This window comes from Elaeis guineensis, chromosome 6 (assembly GCF_000442705.2).
Source record: "Elaeis guineensis isolate ETL-2024a chromosome 6, EG11, whole genome shotgun sequence".
NCBI classification, from domain to species: domain Eukaryota; kingdom Viridiplantae; phylum Streptophyta; class Magnoliopsida; order Arecales; family Arecaceae; genus Elaeis; species Elaeis guineensis.
Window position 1 is genome coordinate 5,498,019 of NC_025998.2, and position 19,078 is coordinate 5,517,096.

The window sequence follows — 19,078 nt, forward strand, 5'->3', positions numbered from 1 at the left end:
TCAAGGAGAATTGATGCAAGTTGTTACAGTAAGTACAAAAATAAAATACATACAGATTCATACAATCAAATAGAATAGAGAAAAAAAAAAAAAGACACGAAGTTTACGTGATTCGGCTGAAAAGCCTACGTCTACGGACAAGATACGAAAAAAAATTTTACTTTGATAAAAAAAGAGATACAATCACTCAGAACTCTTCAAACCCTAGCCGCAGTTTGATTTTCCAAACTTCTCACACAAAACTGTTGAGATTGACAGAAAGTACAATATTTATACTGGTATGTACTCTCCGCTACCATCACAGATCTCCCAAAAAATTTTATTCAGATCACAATGATGATTTTTCGAATTGGATCATAGTTCGAGCCTATAAAAAATATCCAAAATTCAAGTCACATTAACACAAGTATATCATCAGAGAGAGAGAGAGCGGAGGGAGGGAGATTCGATGTAAAAATAGAGAAGAGAAGAAAAATGGACACAGAATTTACGTGATTCGGCTGAAAAGCCTACATCCACGGGCAAGATATGAGAGAAAAATTTTATTTTGATGAAAAGAGAGATACAACCACTCAGAACTCTTCAAATCCTAACCGCAGTTTGATTTTTCAAACTTCTCACATAAAACTGTCGAGAGTGGTAGAAAGTACGATATTTATACTGGTCCGTACTCTCCGTTATCATTATAGATCTCTCAAAAAATTTTATTTAGATCATAATATAAATTTTTCGGATCGGATTATAATTCGAGAATCTGATGCGAACTTTTAAAGGAGTGTTAAGTATACTGAGAATCTAATGCGAACTTTTGAAGGAGTGTTATTGGCTCTGTGAACTTCATAGCGAATAAAAATAGCAAGACACCCAAAAATATAGATGTTCATTGCCAATCCAAAGTTTTATATTTGTCTGTATAATATTGAAATGATGGGTTTCACATCAAGCACCATCAAACTGTTCATCAAAAGCATAAAACCATCTATTTGCACACAGACATTTAACAAGTTTTTCACAAGTTGGTTAAGAGAACTTAGCAACACTGAAGAAAATATAAAAACATTAATACAACACAAAAATCCCTCTAAACTTGATGGTTGTCAATTGCAGCCGTGTGTCTTCCTTGATCACGGGGTACAGCAATAAGAACAATTAAGATAACTTGTATGAACAGCTTCCGTGATAGAATGGTTTAGTACCAATTGATGTGGTTCAAACTGTTCTCGTGACAGGATAAAACTTGCCCGCCTAAACCTGAGAATCATATTTTCTATTCGGATGAGTATTCGGATCCTGTATTGGATTCTAATTGGAGCGGATCATTTATCTTAAAATCCAAATCAATCTAAAAGTCTTCATGGATTGGGTCAGATTAGAATATAGTAAATTCAGATCCGATCTAGAAAATAGAATGGATTTAATTTTAGAACCTAATCCGGCTCTGTGTCCTTTAAAATGGTTGGATTAGGTCTACATGGGTTGGATCAGATCGAGTCGTGGGTATATAAATCTGACTCATTTGCATCCCTATTTGTGCAGAAGTATGATTGATCTTTTTTTTTTATGTGATGTCGCTCCTCGAATCACGCTCTGCCTGCTCTGAAAGCAATCCGTATCTCTCCATTTACGTATAAGCAATTATTGCATGATTCAACATTAGATTCATGCAAAGGAAAGTGAATCTCTCTCTCACAAGTAAAAGATATAACCTCCTATGGCTTAATTTCAAGTGACCTTAGCCCCCATTTACATTATTAACAAAAAAAAAAAATCCTTTCTCACCCATCAAAAATGAAAAAATTTAGATAGTGTTTTATCTTTCTCGGAAAAGAAAGATTCATATTCAAAGGATTTACCTTCCTTCCTTCGAATCTATCATTAGATTATACAATGACTACTCAAGATCTGTGTAAAAGAATGGTCGAAGTTTGGATTGCTTTCAAATCAATCATTTTAGATACACGTGAGGTGTGATCCAACAATTCATGTCATCGGAAAAGATCAATCATTCTTTTTTTTTTTTTTTTTTTTTTTTTTGTAAATCAATCATTCTTTAATGTGAATGATACAACCGGCGCCCATGCACTTTATTTGGAAATTCTCCATGAAGCTTAAAGCAGACATGAAAAAAAAAGAAAAAGAAAAGAAAATTAAATTGAGGCAGCTTTGTCCTTGCGAAGGCACATATAAATGCATAAAACCCACATTTGATTGGCAGAGAGAGTAAAGTTGTTGGCGAATTCCATGGTGGAAAAGAGAGATTGATGTGAGAAGAAGTCGGCAGTCGCGTAGAGTCCGCCCATTAGAGTTTTCGGCAGGAAGAACCAGTCGGCCCATATAGATTGCAGCTTCCTTTTGGGCTTTGGTATTTGATACGGACGTGACGAGATGCACGCATTGCTTGAGCATCACGATCAAAGAGTTAGTGCGAGGCCCAGTGGCCCCGGGCGAAGACTTAGCGATGCCTTCGGGCACGTCCTGTATCCACCAGTCTCTCCTTGGTTCCAAACCTTTAAAAAAAATGTAAGAGATTTTAATATTTTTTTTCATAATTACAATGCAACTTACTAGGTGTAGGATTCATGTGTCCCTACCCTTTTTATCTTCAGCATGAACAGTGCTGCACATGTCAAATATTGGAGGTTTATAGAGTAAACCAGAATAAATAAAGAAAAATTTTAATGAATCGAGCACTTGATCATTCGAATGATAAACAAGAATTTATCTATTCATTCCACATGAAACAGGACCATTTCTCCAATTGCATATAAGTATTTATCAAGTATAAAATAGATATCTTTCCCTTTTGTTTACATGCAAGCACTAGCTAATCATGCACCTAATTCCGATTACTTTCAGTTGGTTTATCAGGTGAAACTTAATCAAAACTTTTAGGACCTATAACTTTTAGGACCTATTTGGATGTCGAGGCCCAAAATTCCAATGAACTCATAAATTTAGACTAGTGCAACTAAAAAAAAAATTTAGACTAGGCTTATATTCCTAATATCCAAAAATTTTTGAAGTGCGCTTGCCTGAATCCCATAAGAAGAAAAAATGGCTTGATGAGATCTTTTTTCACTCTATAAAATTCGAGCCAGCCCATATAACATATTGCCTTAGATGATTATAGACATAAGCTTAATCCAGCTTTTAATCCAATAATTTTTAATTATTATACTAGATTAATCTATAAATTTTGTAAATTTTGATCGAACCATCCAAACACTTGCTTAGATATAGTTTTTGTTTAGACCGGTAACATTAAATTCTAGCGAGATTAAAAAATTCTAGCAAGGTTTTGTATCCTATATTGTCCTATCCAATATTAGGCCTTTTGGCTGCTGTTACAAAAAAAAAAAAAAAAAAAAAAAAGGTTGGAACAAGATTAAAAGAATTTGGTCAAAGCGTGAAGAAGGATTTTTTAGTACTTCTGGATTAAAATTTGAATACCTGTGAGGCAACGGCGGAGAAGGGGAGCACAAGATCCAACACTGGACTCAAGAGCAGAGAAAGATGGAGTTCATTACCTAAATAATTAAAAAAATATATATCAAAATAACATATTTTTTAATTTATTTATAAAAATAATATAAATCTATAAAATATTATTTAAAATAGTATTTTATAGTATCCATATCACTATTTTTCTACTCCACATGGACGACAAAAAAGAAAAAAAAATAAAATCGCCATTTGAAATGATATTTTTGAAAACGCCGTTTCAAACGACGACTTCAATTTAAAAAAAAAAAAAATTATAATTTTAAATTTATAAAAAAATAAAAATTTTAATTTTAATTTAAATAAAAATCATCATTTCAAATTAATTTTTTTAAAAAATATCTCAATAAAAAAATACATAAAAAAATAAAAAAAACACCATAAAAACAAAAAAAATAATAAAAATGAAAAAATGATAAAAAATAAAAAAAATTAAAATATTAAATTATAAAAAAATAAAAATTTGAATTTGAATTCAAAAAATTTTCGTTTCAAATTACTTTCTCCATTTCAAATTAATTTTTTTAATAAAACACCCTAAAAAAGAAAAAGTACCTCAAAAAAATACCATAAAAAATAGAAAATAAATAAAAATAAATAAAAATAAAATTTTAAATTTTAAAAAAATAAAAATTTAATTTAAATTCAAAAAAAATTACCGTTTCAAATTACTTTCTTCATTTCAAATTAATTTTTTTAATAAAATATTTCAAATAAGATAAAAAATACCTCAACAAAAATAAAAAAATAAAAAATATCATAAAAAATGAAAAAAAAAGGAAAAAATGAGAAAAAAATAAAAATTATAATTTTAAATTAAAAAAAATAAAAATTTTAACTTTAATTCAAATAAAAATTATCATTTCAAATTACTATCCCCATTTCAATTTTATTTTTTTTAAAATATGCCAAAAAAATACCTCAAAAAAATAAAAATATTATAAAAAAGGAAAAATGAGAAAAAATAAAAAAATAAAAAATTATAATTTAAAATTTTTAAAAAAATAAAAATTTTAATTTTAATTCGAATAAAAATCATCATTTAAATTACTATCCCATTTTAAAATTATTTTTTTTAAAAATTATCCCAAAAAAAGAAAAAATACCTCAAAAAAATTAAAAAATTAAAAAATACCATAAAAAGAAAAAAATAATAAAAAAATAAAAAAATATATAATTTAAAATTTAAAAAAATAAAAATTTTAATTTTAATTCAAATAAAAATTTCAAAAAAAAATATCAAAAGAAAAAGAAAATTAAAAAATATTATAGGAAATGGCGTTTTAAAAAACGTCATCTCCCATGGCATTTTACCAGGTTAAGACCCCAAAAAAAAAAAAAGCAGAACTCACCTTGGCGGTGGGCTCTTCCCTCCGATGTCTTCCTTCTCCTCTTCGGCAGCACAGCGGCGAGCTCCGATAGCGGCGGTGAGCTCCCTCTTCTCCCCTTTCTCTTCCTCTCTCTCTCCTTCTTCTCTACTTTTCCTTAGCCCATCGGTGACAGCCGACCGGCGGCGGACCTGCCGCCCCCCCATGTCGTTGGCCCGTCGGTGGGCTGGCGGCGGCCGCCCCACCCCTTCCCTTCCCTTGGCCGGCCGCCCCATCCCCTTGCTCGGCCGCCCCTCACCGCGCCCTGCCCCCTTGCTCGGCCGACGGCGGCCCTGCGACGACCGACCAACGGCGTGTCGGTGGCTGCCCCCCGACGGTGGCGTCGCGTGCCACCCCCTCCACATTTTGGCCCGACGGCGGGTAGGCGGCGGCCGCCCCTCCCCGTTGGCCCTCCCCCCTCGTCGACAAACGGCGGTCGGCCAGCGGTGGCCCCCCGACGGCAGCCCTGTGGTGGCCGACCGACGGCAGCCCCATGGGGTCCTGCGACGGCCCTATGGTGGCCCCCAGTGGCGGCCCCGTGCAGCCTGGTGGCGGCCCCCCGACGGCTCCCCGCACGGCCCTGCTGTGGCCGACCGGCAGCGGCCCCCCAACGGCGGGCCCCAACGGCAGCCCTAGGCAACCGACCAGCGGCGACCCCCGGTGGCGGCCCCGCACACCCCCCACCTCCTATTTCAATTTTTTTATTTTTTATTTATCTCATTATTTTTTATTTTTTATTTTTATCTCATTAGATTCGGATTTGATTTAAAATTCGATTCGGCCCTAATTTAAGAATTTTAAAATATGTTGTATTTCATGGAACCATAGACCCATCAATTGATCAATGTAGGATATTCTACGGTATCCGTATAAAATATATATTTGATTATATATTTTTGTACGGGCACCGTAAAATATATATATTGATCAATTGATTGTCCAATTTGGACAGTTTGGAAATTGCATTTAATTCTGTAGGTAATTACATTATTTGAACGATATGCAGAGAGTTCGAAAGAAATTTCAGATAGTATTTTTTTTTAGTTCTCCTCACATATTTTCAGCCGTATGGGGAGAACTAAGGAAAAATACTGTTGAAATTTTTTTTTGTCTCTATTGTATATCGTTTGATTAATATAATTAACCTATAAAATTAATATAATTTTTGAATGAAATAGGATCTATCTGTACCTATTTATTGATGATATGATGCATTTATCATGTAAATCTTTTGAAACGATAAAATAATTACTAATACTAAATTTTTTGATTTTGATTTTGTCATAAATTTTTCTGAGAAAATGGTCAGTACTCGGGTTCGTGTGCTATTGTATTATGATAGCATAATACAGAATGATGAAACTGGTGTGCAGTACAGTCATCCTACAAATCGGATGATTAGAGTATCTTCATCATTATCATGTCAAAAATTATTGGACCATTTATACAGCAATATTCCTGTAGATAAAGAAAAATATACAATAAAATTGAAATGGAGATCTCCTAATCTGTCGGGACAGTTAATACAGAGCAAGTATATCTTAGTTCCAATTGATGACGATGAAGATGTCGAAGAAATACTGAGCTTTCCTTTGAAATATTCAGAATGTCGATTTTTAGAATTATATATTGAAAAGGAAGATGTACTGAGCTTTAGATACTATAGTCGGCTTTTAACCCAAGCGGACAATACTGTTGGGCCTTCCTCATCTTTCGTAACTCCTATGGTGCAAATCGACAATGTTGAGGCCATATTTGCAGAACAACATTCTACTATTGTCGGTCCTAGTTGTCCAATTATTCAAAGTCTTATGGTGACTTCTCCTGTGTCTTCTGCTATGGTGACTTCTCCTTTGGTAGAAGTAGTGGTAAGTGTGGAAGACGACACTCATATAGGGAATGATGATTGGGTAGGTGGTGAAATAAATTATGATAATCTAGGCTTTGAGTCAGATGAAAGTGGAGATGAAGACTATTGGATGGATGAGGACAGTAGCAATCAAGATGATGATGGTGAAGATGAGGATGATGATGAAGATGTTCAGCTTAATATTAATATGGAAGAACCTCAACCTCGTTTGTACGAATCCATATAATTTTTTAATAATATAAATTTAGATGATGGTGGTTGTGTTAGTGCTGGTCGAAGATTGAATTTTGACTATCAATTTTGGGACTCCTCGATGACTGAATTTTCTAAAGGTCTAATATTTGAGAGTAAAGATTATGTAAGGAGAGCTGTTGATCTTTATCACATTATGAAGCTTCGAACATACAATGTAGTTCAGTCGCATTCAAAATTATGGTCCGTACGATGCTTATCATCAAATAATGTTCAAAATTGTAAATGGAGGCTTCATGTTGTATTGTTGAAAAAATATGGATATTTTCAAATCACAAGATATGAGGGTCCTCACACTTGTTTGTTTACGGGATTGAGTCGAGACCATAAAGATGTCAGTGGAAAGATGATTGGCATACTAGTCTGACATATTATTGAGAAAGATCTCGGTGTTAGAGTTGAAGCTATTATGACAACCGTTAATGATCAATTTCAATTTACAGTGTCATACAGAAAAGCATGGTGTGGAAACAGAAGGCTTTGGTTGATATTTATGGAGAATGGGAGCCGTCTTATGCTAAATTATCCTATTATATGGCTGCACTTTAACATGTAAATCCCGATACAGTTATTTTATAAAAATTTTTTTCAAACTGTGAATTTCAATATTCGAATTTTAAATTTTATTTTCTAGACTTTCAAACCATCCATCCAGAATTTTAGACACTGCCGTCCTGTAATCAGCATTGATGGCACACACTTGTATTGAAAGTTTAAAAGTAAGATGTTAATTGCAACAGGAATTGATGCAGAGAATGTGATATTTTCATTAGCATATGCAATTATGGATGAGGAGATGATTGCAAGTTGGAGTTAGTTTCTTTTCCAGCTCAGAACACATATCGTCAAAGATAGAAATAGAATATGCTTAATTTCTGACAGACATCCAGGTATATTAAATGTCATCGCAGATGAGTCTATTGGATGGAGTCTGCCACGTGGCTATCATCGATATTGCTTAAGACATATCTACAGTAATTTCAACACTCATTTTAAAAATGTATAGCTAAAAAGAACAGTATGGCAGCAGGAAGCACTCATCAAGTTCGCAAGTTCAATTTTATCATGGATAGGATCAGAACAGTGAATGAAGAGGTTTGGAGCTGGTTGTCTGAGTTAGAAAAGGAGAAGTGGACGTTGGCACATGATGACGGCCTGCGCTATGGTGTCTTAACTATAAATTTGTCTGAGGTTTTTAATAGTGTTTTACGAGAAGCTAGAAATGTACCAATTACAGCTTGTGTTCCAATGATATTTTACCATCTTATGAAATACTTTAAAATGAGACATGCCTAAGCCTTGAGATATGTACAGGAGAATCCAAATAATCTTTTTACTCCTCATGTTGCAATTAAGATTGCTGAAGATCAAGTTAAAGTTAACCAGCATCGAGTAACAGCATTCAACCTTCAAAGAAGCATATATGAAGTGCTTACGAGGAGAGTAAGCGCAGGGTTATAAGGTGGAGAAAATTTTTATACTGTTATTTTAACTAAAAAAATATTCTTGTGGAAAGTGGAGCATGTACAAATATCCATATTCACATGTTTTAGCTATGTACTAAGAAATTGCTGTACATTTTAGTGAGTTTGTGGATGATGCATATACAATTACAGCATATATGAATGCTTGGAGTGGCGAGTTTAATCTATTACTACATGAAGATTATTGGATGCATACACGTATATTCAAATGTATTCCTGATCATCATCGTTTGAGACCCAAGCAGAAAGACAGATCAAAGTCAACAAGACTGCGAAATAAAATGGATGATAGGCAAACAAGAAGTAAGAATCACTGTGGCATTTGTAAGGAACAGGATCATGATCGTCGTCGCTGTCTTAGGATACTTCAACACAGTTCAACTTCAAGTAGTGGAAGAAATTAAAAACTCTGAAGATATATTTTCAATATTATTTTATGTATTTATGTGGGATGTTTTATGTATTTATATGGGATTGTAATTTTAATATTGCTTTCTATCCGAAGATGAATTGTATTGTGTGTTTAAGTTGTATTATATGATAATATTATGTTTAAAATATATTTCTCATAAAATGAATGGCTATCATATTTTTCATGCTCTAACACACTTGGGATAATATCATTATTTTAGATTCATTAGCATGCTATGGCTTACGATCCGCAATATCCAGACCCTCAAGACACGAGAATTCTTACATTGCAGGAGCACCATTGGTCACAGACCATTTCAGATGACGGCATAAGCATTCCAATTCTACTCTTATTATTAATATTTTTTTAAAATCATATACATCATCTAATTATTATATCTTATTGCAGGAGCCCAGACACCTTAGGCTACGACGATCCGATGCTGACTTCTGGAGGACAGAGCATATCCCACTTAGAGTGATGGATTATTTGCGATATCTTGAATTCTGTGGAGTGTATCGGATTGGTCGCATACAGATGGACGTTGGTCTTATTACTATCTTGCTTGAGAGATGGCGTCCAGAGACACACACGTTTCATCTTCCATTCGGTGAGGCGACCATCACGTTACAGGATGTCAGCATTCTTACTGGACTACCGATTGATGACGATCCATTATCGGAGTTGATCCCACACTTACCATTCCAGAGTGGCAGGCTTTATGATTACGATTGTTAGGGTTTGAGCTCGATGTCCAATTTTTTGATCATTCACGACTCAGGATAGAGTGTTTGGATGATCGTTAACGATATTTTCACATTGGAGATGATGCACCAGAGGAGATGGTGCAGCAGTATGTCAGGGGTCAGGTGCTGCAGTTGCTTGGTGATGTTTTATTACCTGATACTTCATTAAACAAGATGAAGTTGATATTTTTGCTATTATTAGAGGATTTAGAGTTCGTTCGTAGGCTCAGTTGGGGTAGTGCAGTACTAGCTTGTCTGTACAGGGCTATGTGCCGGGGTTCTTATGCTGATCAGAGCGAGATTGATGGTTATCTTATATTATTATAGGTATGTGAATTAAAAATTTATATTTTTAATATTTTTAAAAATTTAATATTGTAACTTTGATTTTGTTGGAATTTCAGTGCAGGGGTAAAACGATAATTTTAAAATTTTTTTAAAATTATAATTTTACAGTAAAAATTATTAATTAATCTAATTAATTAACATGTATTAACCCTACACAAGGATCTAAATATGATATATATAGCATGTATTTAAATTTAAAATTTTGAATTATACAGTAAATATTTTACTGTTATGTGTTCAGAACACATTACCTTCGTGCAGGTAGTCGATCGTCGCAGTCTGATCACTATTAGAATGGTCTGATCATCGCAATATAGCCACACAGTATGTTTGGCCTCTGCAGATCATCCACACGAACTCTCGATTTGATTGGCTCCTCACGAATGCTAGTTCGTTGTAGAACCCTTTTGACGGCTGATGCTGATCGAACTCATTCGATCGATGTCTGCTGACTCCTCAGACGCTTCGGATCATCAGTAAAGATACTTGAGAAGTTGATGAAGCTCTTCCTGAAATCTGGTGGGCTCACGATACTCGTAGCTCACCTTCTCACTTTTCGAACCCTAGGCAGAAACCCTAGGGTACTCATAGAAGACCCTGCGCCCTTTCTCTCTTCTTTTCTTTTCTCTTCTTTTCTTTTCTTTTCTCACGCAGAAGGCTTTTCTCACACCACCCTTTTTCTCTAAGAAAGTCATGCATATGCGCCCCACCTTCTCTTCTATTTTTAAAACAGTGCAAGACCGCGTCTTACCGCGTCTTCACCGCGTGAGAGGATAAAGCAAGGTGGTTGCTCACTTGAATTCAAATCGAATTTGAATTCAAATGCCAACCAACCAATCTTTATCCACTCTTGGCATGAGAAGAAGGGGGCGTGGGTACTTTGTGCGTGGAGAATTTATACGAGAAATTTTTTTTCGTATAGAGTAAGTGGTGCACAAGTGGATAAGGTGGCGCATGAGATTAGTTGCCCATTCAAATTCAAATATCATTTGAATTTGAATAGCCAACCAACCATCTTTATCCACTCTTAATGGCACACATAGAAGGGACGTGGGAAGGCTTCTGCGTGGGAAAAATTCACGAGAACTTGTTTCTCATGAATTCAAATAGGCGCAGGTGATGTGAGGTGGCGCAGGGAGATAAGTCAAAGGTGGTTTCAAACCTAATTGAACCAACCTTATTAAAATAGGTTAGGCACAATTAGACTAAATTAAATCCAACACAATTAGGCTTAATTAGGCTCAATAAAATTTTAATCAAATCAGAAATTGACTAAGCCCAATCTTTGATCAGATCAGGGACCAAACCACCTTGGCGATTAGGTCAACTCTTAACCTAATCGGATCAAACCCAACTGAATCCAATTCAATTTGACTTGATCCAAAAATAATTACTCAATCAAATTGAGTTAATTAGCGATCAAATCACTAATTAAACCTCTCATAAATACTGAGTCCAAATCTGATGGGTAATCGGGCATCAAAGTCCATCGATATGAAACCTTGATCGAAGAGTCCCAAACCAGTGGGACTCTTAACCCCGATACTCAAAATGTGTGGAACTCATGATCAGAGAATCCTGATTCTCGATCACAGAGTTCTAGACACGTAGGACTCAGAGTTCCTAAGCATTAGGACTCTTGGTCGAAGAGTCCCAGTCCAATGGGACTCTTCACCAGCCATCAGATCAGATAAGAACCACTAATGTGTGTGATCCCGCAGGTTCGAACCTAAGCCGGTAGCACAAGAACCAATTTCTGTACTAATCGAAGTGACCATCTAGCAATGGTATCCAACGTCCGGATAGATCAAATAGTCAGAATTACAATATTCAGAACCTACGCGAATATGATTACTGTATAATTCATCCTTTTTGACCCCTGTATATAGGATGACTCAGGGTTAAACTATCAACCCTGATCAGATCATCCGAATCGTGCTCAACTCAAACAGTCCTGTGACTCCTCACTAGGACTACCCTGGCCAAAGTTTTGCTAAATTGAAATACGACTGTACACAGCTCCTGAACTAGAGTGGTCAATCCCATCTTGACATACGCACCGATAAGTCAAGTACTTGACTACACCCAGTAGCCTTCTGTCACTGAATTAGAAATTCAGATAGTCCAGTGCCTAAGTGCAATAAGTTACTTGCAAGTCACCGTGGTGGTCTCAGGTCGGAGGGACAATTATACCCATATCCCATTGGAGCAAATCTTGACAGCAGAAAAAGCTCCGGAGTCGGTCACGTTCAGTGCAGATGTACCCTTATATCTCACCTGTATGCCATACCAGTGTCTCCACACTCCTTGGTTAAGAGGACAACCAACCCATATGGCACACAACGACCTATACTTGATAAACGTTGTTGTCCTTGGTAACAACGTATCATTTGATCGCGAACAGGTTTAAGGACTAAACGACAAATCTTCCTTTGTCGAGTCTAAATAGTCCACAGGACTTCACCACAACACAAGAGTTCATTAGAAGATGAAATAATTTGTGATGAAAAATATCAAAATAACTTTTATTTATTTATAATTCATATACTAATATAAGAAAGAGCACAACCGTCATCAAGCTGACGATTGGCTTTGGGACACTATTCCCAACAGATTTGATATATCAGGTATGATTTTTTTTAAATTTGCAGATTTGAACATGGGAGAGTATGCGACTATTAGTCCATTACGGTAACAGTTGCTCGAAATGCCATCAGAGCAGCATGATCCTGATATTCCATTCAGACTAGACGGACCATTGGGATATAAATATAAAAATATTGCTTCGTTTACTTGAAATTTAGTACTGTTTTAAATTTAAAAAAAAATATTTAATATGAGTAGACTGTCAAGCAGATGGAACGTTGCATTCAACATTCATCATGTATCGACGAGAGTGGCATAGGTTTATAGGTGCCAGCTGGATACATTAGTTAATACACATAGATGGATAAATTTTATTTATTTATAAATATTATTTTATAGTATTCATAATCTATTAAAATTTTAGCTTACTAATTTTTTTTATTTTAACTCTGTCAGTTTTTGTGGGAGCCATATACACATGAGATATTAGTTATATTGCCGCAGATATGTACAGTTGGACATGATATATGGATTGCTAGGGTGCCACTTATTTATTTTGATATGGTAGAGTGGCATCTTCTCGATCATGTCCTGTGGCAGTTTGGTCAGATTCAGGGCATCCTAGAGTAGTTTGATACCAGTCAGAAATTTCATCGTATTGATCGACAAGGGAAAGCTCGTATTGACTGACGTATCAGACATGTAGAGTACATCGATATTTAGAATGTACGTCGAGATCACATTGTTCATGGTGATCCCATTTTGAGAGGTCGTTCATATACTGAGGACTACATGGCTTAATTTTTTAGCATTACAGTCCGAGTCATTGGACAGTCTTGGTATGCAGTTTTCGAATACGAGGGCGAGAGTTCTGCTGTGCATCTTTTGGTAAGACTACAAAAATTATATTTTATATCAATGTCTGTACCTCTAATAATTAAGATTGAAAAATAGTTTATGATGTTTGTGTTATATTTTTATTTTATATTTTATAGTATATTACTATTTTATTTTATTATGTAGACTGATTCTATGTCCGGTCTTGTATTGGACGCTCATCATGCTTTATCTACGACTGATGAGGACGAACGAATTCGAATACTGCGTGAGATAGAGAGAACAAGTTTCAAAATATTGGTGACGATTGATGTTGACCCATATAGCTGTGTGCCTTGGTATGGAGCAGCCGATACACCGGATATGAGATATATGCCGTCACCATATGTTCACATATGCCATCACCGCATATTCCGCATATGTCATCACTAGATGCTGCACAGATGCCATCACCTTTTGATCCACAGATGGTAGTGCCTTCTTCTTCCTACATCCTCCAGATGATATCACCGGGTACCAGTTGGCCACATGAGTATGATACTTTCTTTTCAGGCCTATCCGTATATCTAGATTAGAGGATTGAGGGGATCGCTCGGTCCGTAGATGATCCGACAGTATCAGTTATTCCTAAGCAGCATGACCAGCAGACCTCCATTGATATAAGGGAGGAGCCATCATAGTAGATACAGGAACAGGAGCAGCCGTTGAGGATCTTTCTGAGAAGGTTCAAGCGACCATGGGCACTACGACGTCCTTGTGAGACTTAGTATTTTTTAGATTTGTACTTAGTATTTTGAAACTTTTATTGTACTATTTTTTGTACACTTGATATTTTTATTCTATTTTATATTATTAATTATTAATTTTATTTTATATTATTTAATTTCAAGCGATCGGATATTATGCTTTATGGACATGGATACACATACTCTCATGTGTCTCGAAACATTAGGAAAGAAAAAATTATGCTAAAAAGGCTATAAAAATTATAACGCAAATAATAATAATATGTTAGATAATTTAATTATATTTTTTAAAATATCTAAAAATAAGCTGAATCAGACAAGTCGATGGGGAAGCAACAAAGTTCAAGTCAATTTTTCGATAAATAAGATGAATCGGACCGCACTGATACATCTCGATCTGGTACGGGCATGAACAGCTACGTACGGTATGGTATAGGCCGGTAAGATTCCTGTACATTATGGTGCTTTTACCAATCGCTCGGTGTGATGCGGTTTGGGCTGCTATAAGTCGGTATGAAGATGATACAGATGGGTTTTCTATTTTTTTTTTTTTTTTAAATTTATTTGAATTAAAATTAAAATTTTTATTTTATTTTTTTTAATTAAAATTTATTTTAATTAAATTTAAAATTTTTAATTTTTTAAAATTTAGAATTATAATTTTTATTTTTTTTATTTTTTTAAAAAATTTAAAATTTATATTTATATTTTTTTATTTAAGTCTATTTTTGAAAATGTCATTTCAAGTGATCGGATATTATGCTTTGTGGACATGGATACACAGAGTCTCATATGTTTCATCTGTCTCAGAATTAAATTTTTTTTTTTTTAAAATTTAAAATTATAATTATAATTTTTTTAATTTTTTTAATTTTTTTATTTTTGAGATACTTTTTCTTTTTTTGGGATATTTTATTAACAAAATTAATTTAAATGGAGAAAGTAATTTGAAACAGTAATTTTTTTTTAAATTTAAATAAAAATTATAATTTTTTTTATAATTTAAAATTATAATTATAATTTTTTTTATTTTTTACTTTTTTTTCCTATTTTTGTAGCAATTTTTTATTTTTTTAGGTATTTTTTCTCTTTTTTGAGATATTTTTTTAAAAAATTAATTTGAAATAAGAAAAGTAATTTAAAATAGTATTTTTTATTTAAATTAAAATTAAAATTTTTATTTTTTTTAAATTTAGAAATATAATTCTTATTTTTTTTAATTTTTTTATGTTATTTTTTATTTTTTTAATTTTTTTGAGGTATTTTTTATTTTGGATATTTTTTAAAAAAAATTAATTTAAAATAGGGATACTAATTTGAATTGATGATTTTTATTTGAATTAAAATTAAAATTTTTATTTTTTAAAAAATTAGAATTAAATTTTTATTTTTTTAATTTTTTTCTTTTTTATGGTATTTTTTATTTTTTTATTTTTGTGGTATATTTTTTTTGGATATTTTTTTAAAAAATTATTTTGAAATGGGGATACTAATTTGAAATGATGATTTTTATTTGAATTAAAATTAAAATTTTTATTTTCTTAAAATTTAGAATTATAATTTTTATTTTTTTTATTTTTTTAAACTCATTTTTTTAGATATTTTTAAAAAAAAATAATTTGAAATGGAGAAAGTAATTTGAAATGATGATTTTTATTTAAATCAAAATTTTTATTTTTTATAAATTTAAAATTTTTATTTTTATTTTTTTTCATTTTTTTTATTTTTTTTTTTTTTTTGGGAAAAAAATTAAAGTCGTCATTTCAAAAACTCCATTTCAAATGATGACTTTATTTTTTTTTTGTCGTCCACGTGAAGCAGAGAGGGTGGCAACGTGGAGGCTATAAAACGTCATTTCAAATGACATTTTATAGATTTACATTATTTTTATAAATAAATTAAAAAAATATATATTATTTTGATAAATAAATATTTTTTAAATTATTTAGGTAATGAACTCGAGAAAGATGGGGGGCATATGTCATAATTATTATCATTTTTTACTTGTCAAGGCTATCCAGCGAAACCTGGCCAAAAGAAGTCAAGGAATATTTAAAATATCTCATCTGTATTGAAAATTTGATTAAAGATATTTAAAAAAATTATAGACATACCCCCCTAATTTTAAGCTGGTTTTATTTATACCCATTCTATTTTAAAAAGTATCAAACTAGTTTTTCAAATAAAAAAATATAAATGAAACTGATTTAAAGTTGATAGAATATTTCAGTATTTTCTCAAAATATTAAAATTATATATTGTGGTTGGACTTCTACAGCTGCTGATAAAATGATTATTCATTTCATGTATTTCATGTTTGCCTAAGTACTTTTTCATTTCATGTTCTCGGTTAAATGAAGCAATAGAGAACCCATTGTTTCTCTTAAAAAAAAGAAAAACCTACTTTGTTGAGGATGTAGAATTAGGTGGCAATTTAATCAATTAATAACCCATAAATGGATCCACTAGTGTTGAGTTCATACATAACTAATAAGGTCTAGCGGTCTGCAATGATAGCATCACCACGTAATGAAACATTTCATCTCCTCCAGATGGTTCCCATTTCCAAGTATTTTGCTAGTGTGCAAACACTGAAAAATCAGTTGAACTGGTGGACTAGCATATTACCATTTGGCATGATCCTGGTGTTCAAATATAGGCTGCAAGGCTGCCAATAAAAACATTTCCTTTTCTACTCTATTTTTAATTTTTTAGAACGGTCAAGAGTCGTAAAGGGAATTCTGTTTGTAAAAGCCAAACCTTCCAACTATGAATTGATAATATTTTGATGCTTGCTATGCTGACATGTTAGACTAAGTCTACTTAATAACTTCTTCAAATTAGCACTATAAAGTATTAATTTTCTTTTCTACAAGATACTGTTACAAATCCTCATATGGCATTGATGTGGCTTCTAAGGATCAATTGGTGCTGAATAGCATTATTCTTTCTTCTACCAAAAAAAAATAGCATTATTCTTTCCAAAATGATGTTTTCTCTTTTTTTTTTGGTACAACCAAATAGTGGTGCATTCAAGAACGGAAATTAAGTCTTACTTTCAGCTTTGTAGCTTTATTTGCTTTTGAATTTGGTTTAAATATTGCAATTAAAAATTTTACAGAAAACAAATAACCTACGCGCGCTGTGGGGCGTTTGGAATTCAATCTTAACCTTGGACTGCTAAGAAAAGAAGTTAGAAGCAGGGTTACATGACAATGAGTTCCAGTATTTGAGCCGGAGTACATGTTAAAAATCCTACTGCGAATATTGCATGGATAATTGAGTTGATAAAATTTTGTTCTCTCCTGGGGATAGAGAAAGGTATTTTTTTGAGTTTGTAGAAGTTTTATTGGTTGGTCAATGTATTTTTAAGTCAAGATAGCATTAGCTAACTTGGATCAAGTTAATTTAAAGTTGGCCAACGTAATCGTCCTTGCAATTTGAGAAGTCCTTGAGAACAACACATAAGGTGCTATTGTTTGTTTTGTTGATCATCCTATGTCATAGCTCCATCAAAATGCTTGTACCGCTCTAATTTTTGATAAAATATCATCCAAACAATGAAAATTAATAAAATATTTACACTAAACTACCACTTTTTTTATATGATATTAACATTTAAAAAGAATAGAGCACTTATACTAGCTTTTTTTTTTTTTTTTTAATGATATTTCAATTCTAGTTGTATCAATAATAGACCTCATTTCGCATCTTTTATATGAGATGCTTGACATTAAAACTAGTTGCCAATTCACACAAAAGCATTGTCATTAAGTGCATCACTATCTCTATCTCCATAATTAAAAAGTCCGAAAGTCAAACATGTAAGCTCTATTCCTATATATTTTTTTTAAAAAATCAATATTACCATGCCAATATTTTTATGTAATTGGTCTTCTTCATAGCTCCTTATTCTTTATTAATTAAAGCACGTGCAAAGCACATGCCAAATGGTAGTAACAACAGTAATAATCCTGCATATAAGATGTTCTCTGACAAATTAAATCAGAATGCCTAGCAAATTCACATCTTGATCGGGCAAGCTATCTTGACTCGCACTAGCTATAAGATTATTTGACTAGCACCGGATGACAACCCAATCAACATCATCAATAGCATCTCTTATGTTACCTATATCATGGCAAGGATCATAATTTTCTGTATGTGATCCCAGTCATCGTCAATTAGATCTGCCACTGATCAAACAAGCACATATAGATCCAAGGTGGCCGGAAGCCTTTACATCTACATCTAAAAACAAAAGCTGGCAAAGTACTTTGAATCTCCATAGATTGAGCTGTTGACCACTCCTTTTGAATATATGGGACATGGAATGAGAAAACAAGGCAAAAGTAACTCATAAAAGTGGGCGCACCAAAAGTTTTAGTGGTAATACGTGTATCGCATTATCTTGATGTCATTTTATAAGACAAAAAGGTAGCCCCTCCTTGGGAGGGAGGCAACTAACCTATAGCATGCAACTTTCCATTAATGTAGGGTCCTGAGTTTTGGGGCATGACGGTCCCAAACACCCCCACTTCAACAAAAGTTTAATGGAAGCTAAGCGCATGGGACAAGGTATGTATATGGTAACTAAAAGCGTTCCACCAAATGTACCATATAGTAGGGAAAACATTTAGAAAATATCCTTCAAATAGAGGAGCAACGTGTGTTCCACGTAGAATTAGGCTTTTGATGGTGACTGCAATGGGGCTCGCTTTTGCATGTGAGGAAGCATTGCACCCATGTAATTTACTTGTTTTATGAATAAATTTTGCATGTCCACATGCATGCCAAAACGTAGGAGCCAATGTGCAAGGGGTGTTATAGGATTGGTAATTAGGTCTATTGCGTTGATTAGCAAAGCCTCCAAGTTGGTGGTGGGGCAACAGTTTTGCTCAAAAATTAATAGTTAGGCATATGTTGGCA